Raw genomic sequence first — 16305 nt, 5'->3', positions numbered from 1 at the left:
TTATATTTGATTTCCTTCCATGAATAACAAATGTTCTTAATGGTATCTAGAATAGCTAATACTTCCCAGAAGGTTTTCAATTTATTTTGTCCAAATCCATCAAAGGGATCACTCTCTGTGGTAACTATTGCCTTGCAAAAGTTATTTCTCAAATAACAAAACTTGAAAGTTGAAATTAATCCTTGATCTATGGGCTGCAGAATGGATGTGCTAGCAGGTGTGAAAACAACATTCATCATTTGTACATCTTCTTTAGTAATCTTGGCTACCAGGGGTATTGTCAATGAGCAGTAATTCTTTAAAAGGAATCTATTTTTTGAGCAGCAGGTCTCACTTGTGAACTTAAAATATTTAGCAAACCATGCTGTAACCAGATGTGCTATCATTTGGGCTTTGTTTTTCCATTTCCAGAACAAACAAATATTGACTTTAACCTGAAGTCACCTGCTGCATTAGCTCCAAACAAGAGATTAAGCCTGTTCTTTGAAGGTAAGCATTGACTTTTCCTCTCTAGCTATAAAAGCCCTTGATCACACTATCCTCCAATAAAAGGCTGTTTTATCTTCATTTAAAATCTGTTGTTTAGTATAGTCACCCTCAGTATTTATCTTAGCTAGATCTTCACATTACTTGCTCAAGGTTTTTCATCAGCACCTGCTGCTTTACTTTGCACTTTACATTATGGAAACAGCTTATTTCCTTAAACCTCATGAACCAACTTCTCCTAGCTTTTAACTTTTCTTCAGCTTCATTACCTCTCCAAGCTTCCCTAGAATTGAAGAGTTAGGGCCTTGTTCTAGATCAGGATTTGGCTTAAAGGAATTTTGTGACTGGTTTGATCTTCTATCCAGGCTATTCAAATTTAGTTCATATCAGAAATAAGGCTGTTTTCACTTTCTTATCATTTGTGTCTTCTCTTGAGCAGCACTTTTAATTTCCTATGAGAATTTTTCCTTTGCATTCACAACTAGGCTGTTTAAGTAATGAACTCTAGCTTTTAGCCCATTTCAATCTTGACATGCCTTCCTCACTAAGCTTAATTATTTCTAGCTTTTCATTTAAAGTGGCTCTTCCTTTCCCTTGATCACCTAAATGCCATTAGAGGGTTATTAATTGGACTAATTTAAATATTTCAGTGTATTTCAGTATTGTTGTGTCTCAGAGAATAGGGAAGCCCAAGGGGAGGGAGAAAGACTGAGGAACGGCTGGTTAGTGGAGTAGTGAGAACATATGTCAATTAAGAACATTTATCAATTAAGTTTGCCACTTTATATGGTCACAGTTCATGGAGCCCCAAAACAATTACAATAGAAATATCAAAGATCACTGATTTCAGATGACCATAACAGATACAGTAATAATAAAAACACTTTAATATTGTAAGAATTACTAAAATGTGACACAGAGACAGGAGGTGAGCACATGCTATTGAAAAAAATGGTGCCCAGCCAGGCGTGGTGGCTCACGCCTGTAATCCCAACACTTTGGGAGGCTGAGGCAGGCAGATGACAAGGTTGGAAGTTCAAGACCAGCCTGGCCAATATGGTGAAACCTCGTCTCTACTAAAAATACAAAAATTAGCCGGGCGTAGTGGCGCATGCCTGTAATCCCAGGTACTCAGGAGGCTGAGGCAGAAGAATCGCTTGAACCCAGGAGGTGGAGGTTGCAGTGAGCCAAGATCATGCCATTGCACTCCAGTCTGGGCAACAAGAGCAAAACTCTGTCTCAAAAAAAAAAGGTACCGATAGATTTGCTCCACACAGGGTTGCCACAAAGTTTCCATTAGTTAAAAATGCAACATTTGGCCAGGCGTGGCAGCTCACGCCTATAATCCTAGCACTTTGGGAGGCAGAGGCAGGCAGATCACCTGAGGTCAGGAGTTTGAGACCAGTCTGACCAATATGGTGAAACCCCGTCTCTACTAGAAATACGAAAAAATTAGCCAAGCCTGGTGGCAGGCACCTGTAGCCCGAGCTACTTAGGAGTCTGAGGCAGGTGGATCACCTGAGGTCAGGAATTCCAGACCAGCCTGACCAATGTGGTGAAACCCCGTCTCTACTAAAACTGCAAAAATTAGCCCTGGATGGTGGCATGCGCCTGTAGTCCCAGCTACTCAGGAGGCTGAGGCAGGAGAATCGCTTGAACCCGGGAGGCAAAACTTGCAGTGAGCTGAGATCGCACCACTGCACTCCAGCCTGGGCTACAAAGCAAGAACCCCTCTCAAAAAAAAAAAAAAAAAAAAAAAAAAAAGTAGCGTTTGTGAAGTTCAATAAAACATGACATGCCTGTATTCTTTAAAAATCACAACATAGAGCAGATGAAAATGCATATTCTTTACACATTTGTAGCATCATGTATAATTTAAATAAGTTATACATTTTACTGTAACATTAGCAATATGAATACAATATATGGTATCTGTTTATTTGGATAATATAGCAATTCAAGTAGGAGAAAAAAATCAATGATGAAAGAAACATCTCTATAGCTACCATTTACTTGTACCATTAATTAATCATTTACTATATGTTACTCACTGTATTAAGCTGTTTATACAAATTTCATCCAATAATCACAAGAATCCAATGAAGAAATCTTATAATTAATATCATCTTAATAATGAGTAAACTGAGCCAAGTTAGAGAAGTTAAATGACATGCTCCAATTCATACAAATATAAGAAGTAAATTCAAAATTTGAACACAAGCCTGTCTGACTACAAGTACATTCCTATCACAATGCATATCATATCATTAATATTAGAATATTTTAAAGAAACTTCTGCTAAAGGTCAACTTGTCTACCTTCGACTCTTTTCAAGAAATATATTTTGTATCTTTCTACAATCTTGCGTACGTGTTTAGATATCTTTCTTTTGTTCTTTAAATGGCTGCTAGCACTCTTAATTCTCAATGAATTAACTTTTACAGATTTGTCAGAGGACTGTTATTGTCCAGCCAACTCAGTCTAGGCAGGGTCATCATGGCCATCTCTTGCCCCTTTATTGCTATCTCAAATGGGTCATCTTTGTCCTCTCAATGTCTAAAATAATCTGTATAAGCATGCCACTTTTAAAGGTAAATGAAGAGAGTCAAAAATTTTATGTCAATAATCAAGACTGACAAGTTTTACAATGCAAATTTACCAGAAATGTATGAAAATAACAACGCTTTTCAACACTAGGTGAAACAGTATTTGGAAGTAGTTTATATTATTTTTTTAAATTATGATTGGTTTTCAATGAAAAAAGATGAGTAAAAAAATCAGCTGAATCTCATGCATCAAATACTGGAGAATATACAAGAATATGTTAACAATGTTTACTTCTTGTGAGAAGAATTACCATTGGCATTACCTTCTTCTATTTTTTTCTATTTTCCAATTTTTGGAAATAATAATATATTATTATGAATTATATATTATATTTGTAACCAGTGAAAACAGTTTCATATGACTGTCAAATTTAATTCAATTTATCCTCTTCTTCCTCTTCCTCCTCTTTCATTTCTTCTCCTTCTTCTTCTACATTTTTTCCTTAAATAGCTTTATTTTTCTTCTGGCTAGTGCATAGTTGGAGGGACACATAACAAAACACATGATAGACTCATATAACCATAAAAATGTGGAAAAAAAAATCATAGCCCTAAAATCAAAGTGATAATTTCTCCTTGCTATCGTATTAGTACAATGTCAATTATGCTTTTTCTAATGTTTCTAGTAATGATAACATGGCACATAAATTACCAAATGTAAACTATCTTATATTTTTTCCTACAAGAATCCTAGGAGAACTATGGCATATTTTAGCCTTATTTAATATCTTTCTGAGCTCCTATGCTGATTTTTTTTTTTTTGGAAATGTATTCTAGAAGAAATATATGAGGTAGTATCACCAGATTATATAATTGTATCATAAAATATCAAAGACAAAGAGCTACTTGTGAGGTGGCATAAAATCAATATATTCAAAGCACACTAAGATTGTAAGTGACCAATTGGCAACAGTTTTACAGTCCTAAGAATGGTTGACAAATTGATTTCCTTTGCCACGACACTTCTATTCATGAGGAAAAAGAAAAAAAAAAAAAGACTTCACAAAGTACAACCAAACAGTAATAATGACTAAAAAGTAATATACAGAGAAGACTCTACTAAGGCAGAGGATAGTAAAATTGAGAAGAAATCTATAAAACAAAGTCAACTGTGAGATTCCAGGTATATACAGTGAATTAGTTTCATATAGTCAGGTTACTTTGTATTAATATATTGAAATTTTAATGTCTCTATGAAATAAAATCATTTTTGAAGGAAGGTTTTAGGTACATTTTGTTTCTCTCTTTCCTTTTAACAATGGAGTCATCTTTGACTTCTAGAGTAAAATGAACAAAAAAAGAAAACAGAAAAAAATAATAAAGAAAAACGCTTACTCTATAGGATCACTATGTCTCTGCAGGTTAAGTCAAATCTGAAAAAAATAATAATTTCTAAAGTTTTTCCTCTTCAGGTAACTCTAAAGTCAACGAGAAACTTTTTAAATTATAGCATTTTCATATCTCTAATAGGCACTTCTAATTTGAATTTCCCAAACCAACATGTTCCTCCACAATCTCTTCCTCATTGGTAAGTGATGCAAACATCCATTGAGCTGTTACAAAAAAAAAAGCTGTAAGTTATTTCTGCCACCTCTATCTCTCTTACGTCCTATACTTCCTATACTGGATTCATCACCAAGTTTCCTAAGTCCATATCACAAACCCCACCTTCCTCATGCAAGACAATAATACAGTCATACCTGGAGAACTTTGGCAATAGCCTCTTAAGGTGTCTCACTTCATATGTTCTTGCCTTACTCCTATTTTTCACATGATAAAATTTAAGCCCTAGGATAGTCCTACTTTAAAAAATCATCATAGTGTTTTCTTTGTACATAGAATAAAATGAAAACACACTGCAGTGGCCTATATGGTCTTGTCTTAACTGCCACCTAACCAGGTCTGCACTTCATATTTAACCCAATTCCTTTCTTGTCTTCATGACCAACCACATGCTGTCCTTCTTTAAGCCTCCAGCATCTTCAGAACTAGCCAATGTGGCCTCAGGGCCTCTGCATCATGATGTCACCTCTGTTTCAAAGTTTCTCTTCCCTCCAATGCTGTTCACCCCCTCATCACTATCTAACATACTCAAGTAACCTTCTCATTGTACACTTTTGGTTTTGCTTAAAAAGAGCAGTGGTGGATTACAACGTGTCAATTTCTCAATAAATAAATAAATAAATATAGAATACGATCAAGTAATCCACTTCTGAGTACCCAAAAAAATTGGAAACAGAGATATGAACAGATATTTGTACACTGATGTTGATAGCAGCTTTATTATAAGCAGAAGGTAGAAGCAACCCAAATGCCCATCAGCATATGAATGGATAAACAAAGAATAGCATATACATAAAATAGAATATTATTCAGCCTTAAAAAGGTGTGATTTCTGATATGTGCTACAACATGGATGAATCTTGAAAACATTGATAATTAAATATGCCAGACATGAAAGAACAAATCCTACACATTTCCACTTATGTAAGGTAAATAGAAAAAGTAGAATAGCGGTGACCAGGAGCTGTGTGGAGGAAGAAATAGGGAGTTATTGTTTAAGGAGTAGAGAATTTCAGTTTGCAATGTTAAAAAAGTTTTGGAGAATGATAAGGATGATGGTTCCACAACAATGTGAATATACTTATGCTACTGAATTGTACACTTAAAAATTGTTAAATTTATGTTGTGTGTATTTTACCACAATTCAAAAAATCTCTTAAAAATTACAGTGGCACTTCTTTTTTAATTTTCTCTCTCAACAGCAAGCATTTCCCATTTTAAAATTATCATTAAAATTTAACACTGAAATAATTAGAATTTATCATTGCATATCTGTATTTCTTCATATGATTAGCAAATCTTTCCTGTATGAGGCTGTAAGTTTCATGAGGGCAGTAACCTTGGTTTCTATATTTTCTTTTCCTTCTTAATTCCTTTTTTGTTTTTTACCCAGCCCAAACACCTGGCCTCAAGAAATCCTCCTGCCTCGACCTCCCTAGTAGCTGGGGCTACAGGTGTGAACCACTGTGACAAGTTAATTTAAAAAAATAGAGACGAGGTCTCACTGTGTTCCCCAGGCTGATCTCAAACTCCTGGTCTCAGGCAATCCCCCTGCCTGAATCTCTCAAAGCACTGGAAATGCAAACATGAGCCACTGCACCCAGATTGGTTTCTGTATTTTCCGAGTTATGTAGTTTGGTTTTAGTTATCTCACTGCCTACTTTGTGCCAAATTGAGGGACCAGCACCAGTAGCCATTGAATCAATCTCTGCTAAATGAATGGCTAAAGGCTACATCTCAAATACAACAAAATATGATATATGTTTAAATAAACATTTGATTTTGGCATATTTTTAGATTTACAACAGTTTTCCATATAGTCTTCACTATTTTCCCTGATGTTGACATCTTATATTACCATGATACATTTTCAAACTAAGAAGAGCAATATTGATATATCACAATTCAGTAAGCTTGAGATATCATTTCAATTCCACTACCTTTTCTACTTATCCCCAAGGTCTATTCCAGAACAATGATACTTTTGATGTAGCAACGCAGAGTGATAGTGTTCTGAATTACCCTAATAGTTTCCAGAATAAGACTGTAACACCTATAGGGAAAATAAATATATATACTCCTTGTCTACATATTTCATATACATATATAAACTTAAAATGTAAATATATCATTTTGCAGCACTCTATTATGACTTTTTTTGGTTAATTATCCAGTATTATATTTTTTTCTTTATTTCCTAATTTGGTGTTTCTTCATTTGTTTATAGAAAGAAAAGAAATTTATGTAAGTAGTTTCCAAAAGAAAAAAAAAAGTGTCTCCTCTGGAAATATAGTTTTGTATTCAATTCTTGCTTTTTCTTCTCTTTTTTCTTCATTTTCTTTAAATATAATTTTTTTTGTGCTCCTACATTTTAAATATCCCTTAAACTCTAATCACAGAATATAGAAAGCAACTATTATTGTATACTTTATTTCAAACTATTTTTAAATTATTTATCATTTAAGTATTTGTTTATATTAATATATAGCCATGCATTACATATACTGATGCTCTCAGTTTGGCAGACACTTAAAACAACAAACAGTTGTGGACAGAATCATGCAGAAGCATCTGTGAGCAAATGTCACACAAAACAAAGAACATTTTCCAACAGCTGAACGTCAGTTTGGAGACATCAAAGGAATCATATGAACTTCATATATTTTAGAGACAAATGTTAATCCCAAGTTTCTTTTAGGAAACACAAGCAATTCTATCATAATCATCTTCTTTAAACAAACAAACCAAAAAACCAAAACCAATTGGGTATTTTATATGTAGTTAATAAAGTGTTTTACTATAAAAATAGATAAAAAAGATTTCAGTGTTCTTGCCTAAGAACACTGGATAAAAATCAAGAAAAACACTACATAACTTATGTTAGAATTCATGTTTACTTATATATTTACTGACACATAACAATTTTAACTACGTGAAGGAATATTTTATGTGTATAGTGTTCAAAGCTGACTAATGTTAATTCTACACATACTTATGTTTTTATTTCATTAAGACATACTAACTTAGGTGTTTAAATATTTCTTAAATGTTATACTTGCAACAAAATCAACATCCTTCTAGCTGTGTAAAGTATTATTTTCAAAATGATTTTTAAAGATGTTTCCTCTTAAATGTGTCATTACGATGCATTTATATTATGGCTTTGAGAGTACTAATCCTTTGGCAATGGTTCCAAAAATTTAACTTGTCATCATTTTGCAACTAAGTAAAAATAATCTGTGTTTTACTGCTACCAGCAAACTAATTTATCATTGGAAATCTAATTTTTCATTAACTAGAGCTCACAATACGCATTGAGTTATTTAACAACACATACATTATTTATTCTAAGAATGTGGGAATAAAACAAGTTAATATGAAAAATATATTAAAGAGAGAAATGGGACTACTTTATCCTGGAATCATTACAGATACTATTCAATATCCCTCAGTGTTTATAGGTAAGCAATATAAAGAAATGATACTTACATCGACAATGCAAGTCAGTGACTCCTGAAATTATCCAATAAAAATAAAGTTTGAATCAGCATATTTTATTTCCAAGAGTGAAAAATGTATTTTGCACATTTGCTCTTAAACATATAGTTTAAATTTTAAAAAAGGTATTTGCTAATTCCAATTTAAAGAAAATATCTCTGCGTTCAAGTATACTCATTAACTTCATTACTTATTAACTATTAGCCTGTTGCTTTGCTCTCAGAACTAATGGAATATTTGATCATTTTATTCATTGATTACATCTTTTTATGTGAGTGATTCTAATTTTAGTTCAATGCATGCCTTCAAAATTTCATGTGTGTATTTATGAACAGAGTTTCATGTAATACCAGAAATAATAATAGATGTGAGACTCTTACTTTTTTGTGGGAAGTGTTATATTGGAGTAGAATATTCTCCAGTGTACTCTACTGAAGTAATAACTTCCAGGAATGATTGCATTTTATTCTATTTAGAGCAAGTGAGCAGAAAATGTATATTACTCGGTATTTAGAAAATAAAATATAAATATTACAGAATGGAGACTTCTATTTAATTTTGTATTTTAAAAATTTTATTGTCAACTAATTTAGCTCTTAGATTCTGGAAATGTCTTTCCATTTTTCTTTGAGCTTTTCTAGCTTTCCCATGATATAACAAATGCAATGTTAAAATATTAGAAATTAAATTCGTGTCATTTTCCACGTTATCACTCTCTCTACAAACTAAAAGATTATTAATCCCAATCCCATTACTCTGTTCTTTTGTTATTAAATGGTTAGTTATAGCTATAATTTAAAAATATCTAGGTACTGGGTCTTGAAATTCTGGATTGAGACATTGCTTTGCTTAATATTTTGATCATGCCTAACTATACAAGGGCAATAGTAAAGTTACCTTAATAATAGCCAGAAGAAATGCCTCTAATCCAATTGGTCACAGGGCAGCTATCACCAAAACCAATTTCTTTATAATTAAATGGTGCTCTCAGGCACTATAAAAACTTGGAAGTTGCCCATGAATTTGGAGGAAGTAGGAGAATTTTTTTTTTTCATAGACAGGAACCCACATTGAAGCAATTTCTGAAACACACTGATAAGCTTTGCTTTAGAATTTACATTAAAGAGCTCAATAGTTGCTACCTGTGAGAACAGCTCACGCTTCTAAACTGACTTATGTCCTGTAGAGATTAAGGACAGAGGCCTCTAGAAGATTAGCATGTCACTTGGTTTAAGTGACACCCAATCCATTTTATTGACATGGATTCCATCCTGCAAAACAAGCACTTTTTTACTAAAACATAATGAAAATTTGTGTATGTCTATAGACCAGAATACAATACATTTTTACACATTAGTGCTAGCTAATGTAGCCAGTGTCTGTAAATGAAACCAACAGTCCTCATTATGGATGGTGTGTGGACACATGCCTCAGAACACTAATTTAGTAGAGCATACCAAAGAGCTTTACATTACTTTTTAATTTTATCCAAGTCTTGCTATGGTCCAAAGGTATTAAGCTGTATTCATTGAATTCGGCAGGCTATTACTTTGCATTGTTACGATTCCTCTTGCATCTCAGCATTCAATTGTGAAGCCAAATGGGCTCTGATTTGATTTCTAATTGTTTGTTTTCAGCAACTTGAACCTGAGTTTGTTGCTTCTGTGTACAGCAGAAAGAACATCAGTGGGTAGGTGAAGAGTTCTCTCATTTTACTTTCAAGGCCATTGTAACACAGATTGTGGTCTGGATTCTACCCCTGTTAGGATAGCACTGCATAACAGAGATGTGAAATATGACTGAATTTAATCTGTGCAGCTACATTTGAAAGTTGACATTTTATAATGTTTCTGCCAGCTACTTGGACTCCATTATTATGGGAAAATAAGCCTGTGCTAACACCTTGGAAAACAATGCTACCATGCTTTCTCCTTTGCTTTTTGTCTGCAACATAAAATCACTGCATGATCATGGCATTATGTGAAGATTTCACTAAATAAAGCACATTACACAGCAGACAAACAATTATTTCCCAAATTTTCCATAATTTAAAGAAATTTGTAAATCTATTTATAAACATGGGAAGGAAAAATAAAACATTGCAGTACCAGACTTTGTTAATCACTTCAAATCACTTTAACATATGTTAAAACTTAATTACAATAAAATATTAAAAATATGTTTTAATAATTGGAGTTTGATAGAAAAGCCCTTTCATAAAATACATACCATTTTTGCAATATAATAATTGTTTACTTTGGTTATTTTTCATAATGAAACATATGTTTTGTTTCCTGTTTCACTTTGTTTTTTGTATCAACTATAGAAATTTATTCTTAAAGCTCCTGATGGCCTGAATACTAGCAAGCGTCTACTTGTTACTACTTTTGTTTTAGTTTTATCTCTGTGAGCTAAAGTTGATTAGCAGAAAAACTAAATCCGGACAAGTGAGAACAAACTGGTTGAAACAAGTGCTTCATATTTAATTGTCCTTTCAGGTTAATCCTTCAAATATAAACAGTGAAGACGAGATGGCTTTATCTCTCAGTCTTGCGATCTTTCCAGATTTAGATTTACCTTAGACTATTGTTTGATGAAGTTCACTGTTTCTATAGGATTGATCCCATGAGATACATGGTTATTTGTAGATATTTTAGTTCATCAGCATGGTTTTGCTCAGAGAAAATATTATAAGACCACAGAGGAATCACAGTTTCACCATATGATATGTCTGTTATTAAATAGATGCGCCACAACATCTCTGATACTCAGTTTCCTGTCTATAAAAATAGAAGATTTCATTATATGACATTTTCAGATAACAAAACTTCATTATCAATCCTTAAGTCTTGTCATAAACCAAATGAGAGTATTGTTGAGTACATCAATGAGGGTCAATGTCTTGGCCACCTCATGATAAGCACCGTTTAAAGTTATATATGCAGTTTACTCCAACATTCTCATCAACCATGATGTAGGTATTGAATTAGTATAAGGGATGATATGGTTTGTCTCTGTCCCTACCCAAATGTCATCTTGAATCATAGCTCTCATAATCTCCACATGTCATGGGAGGGAGCTGGTGGGAGGTAATTGAATCAGGGAACAGGTTTTTCCCATGCTGCTCTCATGATAGTGAATAAAACTCACGAGATCTCATGGTTTTATAAAGGGCAACACCCTTGCACAGGTTATCTTGCCTGCCATCATGTAAGAAGTGCCTTTGTTGTTCTACCTTCCGCCATGACTGTGAGGCCTCCCCAGCCATGTGGAATAATGAGTCTATTAAACCTCTTTCTTTTTAATGAATTATCCAGTCTTGGGTAATTCTTCATAGAAGTATAGAAATGGACTAATACAGTAAATTGGTATTGGTAGACTGAGGTACTGCTATGAAGATACCCAAAAATATGGAAGTGACTTTGAAACTGGGTAACAAGTAGGTGATGGACCAGTTTGGAGGGCTCAGAAGAAGACAGGATGGTGTGGGAAAGTCTGGAGCTTCCTGGAGACTGTTTGAATTGTTTTGACCAGAAAGTCCAGGCTGAGGTAGTCTCAAATGCAGATAAGGAACTTACTAGGAACTGGAACAAAGGTGATTATTACTATGTTTTAGCATAAAGACTGGTGGCAATATGCCCATGCCCTAGAGATCTGTGGAACTTTGAACTTGAGAGAGATGATTTAGAGTACTGGCGGAAGAAAGTTCTAAGCAGGAAAGCATTCAAGACATAACTTGAAAGCGCTGGGTTTTATTCATTCACAAAGATATGCTTTGGAATTGGAACTTATGTTTAAGAGGGAAACGGAGCTTAAAAGTTCAGAAAATTTGTAGCCTGACAATGCGGTAGAAAAGAAAAAACATCTTCTGAGGAGAAATTCAAGCTGGCTGCAAAAATTTGCATAAGCAACCAGGAATCAAATGTTAATCACCAAGACAATGGGGGAAATGTCTCCAGGGCATGTCAGAGGTCTTCAGGCAGCACCTCCCACCACAAGCTGGGAGGCCTAGGAGGAAAAAGTGCTTTCATGGGCCAGACCCCAAAGACTTGCTGCTTTGTCCAGTCTCAGGACTTGGTGCCCTGTGTCCCAGCACTGGCTAAAAGGAGCCGATGTACAGATCAGGCCATTGCCTTAGAGGTGCAAGCACCAAACCTAGGTAGCTTACATGTGGTTTTGGGCTGGCAGGTACACAGAAGTCAAGAATTGAGGTTTAGGAACCTCTGCCTAGATTTCGTAGGTTGTATGGAAACACCTAGATGTCCAGACAGAGTTGTGCTTCAGATTCTCGCTCATGGAGAACCTCTGCTAGGGCAGTGCAGAAGGAAAATGAGGATTGGAGCCCCGACCAAGTCCCCCCACTGGGGCACTACCTAGTGAAGCTGTAAGAAGAGGGCCACCATTCTCCAGACTCCAGAATGGAAGACCCACCAATAGCTTTCACCGTACACCTAGGAAAGCTATACACACTCAACACCAGCCCATGAAAGCAATTGTGATGAGGGATGTACCTTTCAAAGCCACAGGGGAGGAGGTGCCAAATGCCATGGGAGGCCACCTCTTGCATCAGCCTAACCTGGATGTGAGACGTGGAGTCAAAGGAGATCATTTTGGAGCTTTAAGATTTGACTGCCTGGCTGGATTTTGGACTTGCATGGGAACTGTAGCCTCTTTGTTTTGACTAATTTCCCCCATTTGGAATGGGTGTATTTACCAATGGCTGTACCCTTTTTGTATCTAGGAAGTAACTAAATTGCTTTTGATTTTACAGGCTCATAGGTGGAAGGAACTTGTCTCAAATGAGGTTTTGTACCATGGACTTTTGTGTTAGTGGAGAAATGAGTTAAGACTTTGGGCAACTTTTGAACAGCATGGTTGGTTTTGAAATGTGAGGATATGAGATTTGGAAGGGGTCAGGGGTGGGATGATATGGTTTGGCTGTGTCCCTAACCAAATCTCATCTTGAATTGTAGCTCCCATAATCTCCATATGTCAAGGGAGGGACCCAGTAGGAGGTAATTGAATCATAAGGGCAGGTCTTTCCTGTGCTATTCGCATGATAGTGATTAAGTCTTATGAGATCTGATGTTTTCGTAAAGAGCAGTTCCCCTATGCAGATTCTCTTGTGTGCCACCGTGTAAGACATGCCTTTTCTCCTCCTTTGCCTTCAGTCATGATCGTGAGACCTCCCCAGTCATGTGGAACTATGAGTTCATTAAACCTCCTTTTCTTTATAAATTACCCAGTCTTGGACTTTTCTTTGTAGTCATATGAAAATGGACTAATACAAGGGAAGATCACATAGTGCAACAACTTCAGGCATTTTTAGGTATAACTTTTAGGAGATGTTTTTCTTTCTTTGAAAAGAAAATGATATAATGTAACAGAAACAGTACATGCACAGACATGGAGAAAATTGCTTAAACTCTCTAAGGCTAGTTTCTCACCTGCACTAGATTTGGTTTAAAAATAGCTGTATCACAGAGTGTTGTAAGTACCGAATGATATCGGGCATTCAAGATTCTGTGCAGAGTCGAACTTGACTCGTTTATTCCCTCAGCTCTTTCCTTACTCTTTCCATCCAAATATTTTATTTTGTATTAGTGAGGATTTGGCAGAAATTGTCTAGGAGCCAAAAGCTGGAATTCTGTCCTTGAGAAGTTGGGAATTGGATGTACTAAGGGAACTTGAAACTTTCAGAGAAGTGATTCGGAATTGCAATATTTATCTTCCTGTGATAAGCAATTAAATTAATGAATAATGTCTGTTGTGTTTCGAAAAAAGCATTTTGTTCTGGGGATATCCTCCTATGCCACAAGCTCTTTATAGACCTTTTTCTCCCTGAGACACACACACATGTGCACATACCCATGCACAGACACACAAGGACATTCTTCAAGTATTCACATGATTTTGCCAAATAATGAGACAGTAAAATAGAGAGAGCAGGACAGGGAGCTAGTATAATGGTAAACATTTGTCATTGTTTCATTAAATGATTTAACACTCTGCCACTGTTAAACACTAAAATTTTAGATGCAGATACAAATTTATATCCAAGATACATATTTGGAGAAAAAAAAAAACTTGCAAAATGTTTTTATATGCACTGAAAATTTATGCAACAATACAATAAATTGTTAAGTGCTGGATAGTCATAATATGGTAGAAAGAAAGTGGCTGAGGGGGAAAATATTCACTTTTCATTCTACATCCCTTTAGATATATGTTAAAATTCAAATAATGCAAGTATCACTTTTACAATTACAACAAAGGAAAGGATATTCTATCTACAAGAACCAGAATTTATCTTACCTTTTTTATATTTGTTTATCAAAAGGGTTGCTTTGTGATGGTAAAGATAGAATGTGAACTTGAGCTCTAATAACTCCTCCACCAAGACCTGTTTGTCAGCAGTTGGGGAGTTGCTGTATGGGGCAAGAGGAGTAAATTTTGCTTTTAACATGGAGCATAAACAGAAGGATAGAGAAAGAGTAGCAGGACCCAGCGACATGGAAAACAGACCTTGGGAATTCAGAGCAATGATGAAACCTGACAAACTAAAATATGTATACACACACACACACACACACATATATTTATACACACACACACACACACACACATATATATATAGAGAGAGAGAGAGAGAGAGAGAGAAGTATATTCGAGTTTCGGTAATACAAACCATTCATTGTATCTGTAAGCTTTATTTAAATCTGAGCTACTCTGGTCTGAAAAGTGTCTATCATGTATCTATTTATCTAGCTAGCTACCTATGTATTGATTGATACTAGTGAATAAAATGAGTTTTTTTCTCTGCAATGATTATGTCACAAAATAAAAATGACATATGTGATTGTGGAGACTTGAGGCCAGAGTATATTCCAAGAACATGATTTTATGTTAATCCAAAGAAATCCAGGGAAGTCATTAACTTCTTCAAAAGAGGCAATTTTAGGCAAATCTATCCATGTTTCACAGGATACAGAGTATGTATCTCTATATTAGTTACATTTTTAAAAATTGTTAAAATTAAAATTCTGTTTAAAATAGAAGAAACTATGCATGTGATTACTATGAAAATTTGAAAAACAAATTGAACAATAATAAAATACATATATATTATAAGCAAGATATTATCTACTCTGGGATCAGAAAGTGGACAAAGAAGTTATTTCTTCAGCCATTTCTCTTGAGTAAAAAAGTAAGAGGAGTAAAAAAAAAAAGTTAAAAAAAGGGGAAAAAAGTAAGAGGGAACATGGTAAAAAGAATGAAATAAGAATGAATGTAGTATTTATGGATTTCTGGGAGCTTTTTAGTGCCAAGGTTTTGATGAATAACTTCATTTCCTTTTGAGGATCAAACTGTTTTGCTTGAGAGGCAGAATTTGTTTCGGGATGTGAGAAGAAGAAGAAGTTGTGAGTTATATAAGATTGAATATAAAATAATGAAAAAAATAGGAAAAGAATACTGTATGTGTTCATTAATATATCCCTTTAGATATATGTTAGATATATGTTACCTCACAAAGTACTTTCTTTAGGAATTAAAAGAGTAAACTAGTTTAATGAAATCTAAGATTTCTTCAGTGCTCATGGACCTATGAGAGGTTGTTTCTACCCAATTTAAATATACAAATCAATGATTATAACCTAATTATCAGCGAGTTTATCTTGGTAGAGAAGAAAGGGATGCTTAAAAAACCAAAGGGTTGTCCTAGAACATTGATCTTTAAAAATAAAAAATGAGTAATTTTGAGTACTTATTTTGAGTGATTTTGGATAAATGAAATAATTTTCAGTGTTTTATAGGCACAGGATTTTAATAAAATGTTTTTCTTCCTTATTCTAAACTTCCATACATATTCTATTTTAAAATTCCTTGAGAGCTCTGCTTTGAAGACATGCCTTCTTCATTCTACCCAATAAAAATATTATATGCTTGCATCCAAAATTTTACTATACAATATTGTCCAGGGTCTAAAACTGTGCCAAAAAAGGATTACTGTTATATACTTATAAGTATTGAAAGCATGAGAGATATGAAGAGTTACACATGAATGAATTTCTTCAAGATGTATATCTGAAATGGAAATTATGATCCATAGAGTCTGTATGTCTTCTACTCCACAAAACCAATTCTAATATTT

The 16305-nt window shown here is 34.4% G+C and overlaps 1 pseudogene; it reads right to left on the bottom strand.

Annotated features, from left to right (window-relative positions):
* Window positions 1–14619, bottom strand: part of LOC102140794 (pescadillo homolog pseudogene) — a 75817-nt pseudogene extending 61198 nt beyond the window's left edge.
* Window positions 14620–16305: the final 1686 nt, after the last annotated feature.

The sequence above is a fragment of the Macaca fascicularis genome, chromosome 5, assembly GCF_037993035.2.
Source record: "Macaca fascicularis isolate 582-1 chromosome 5, T2T-MFA8v1.1".
In the NCBI taxonomy this organism is placed as follows: domain Eukaryota; kingdom Metazoa; phylum Chordata; class Mammalia; order Primates; family Cercopithecidae; genus Macaca; species Macaca fascicularis.
The sequence above is the reverse complement of the archived record's forward strand: the minus strand, read 5'-3'. Positions and strand labels throughout refer to the sequence as shown.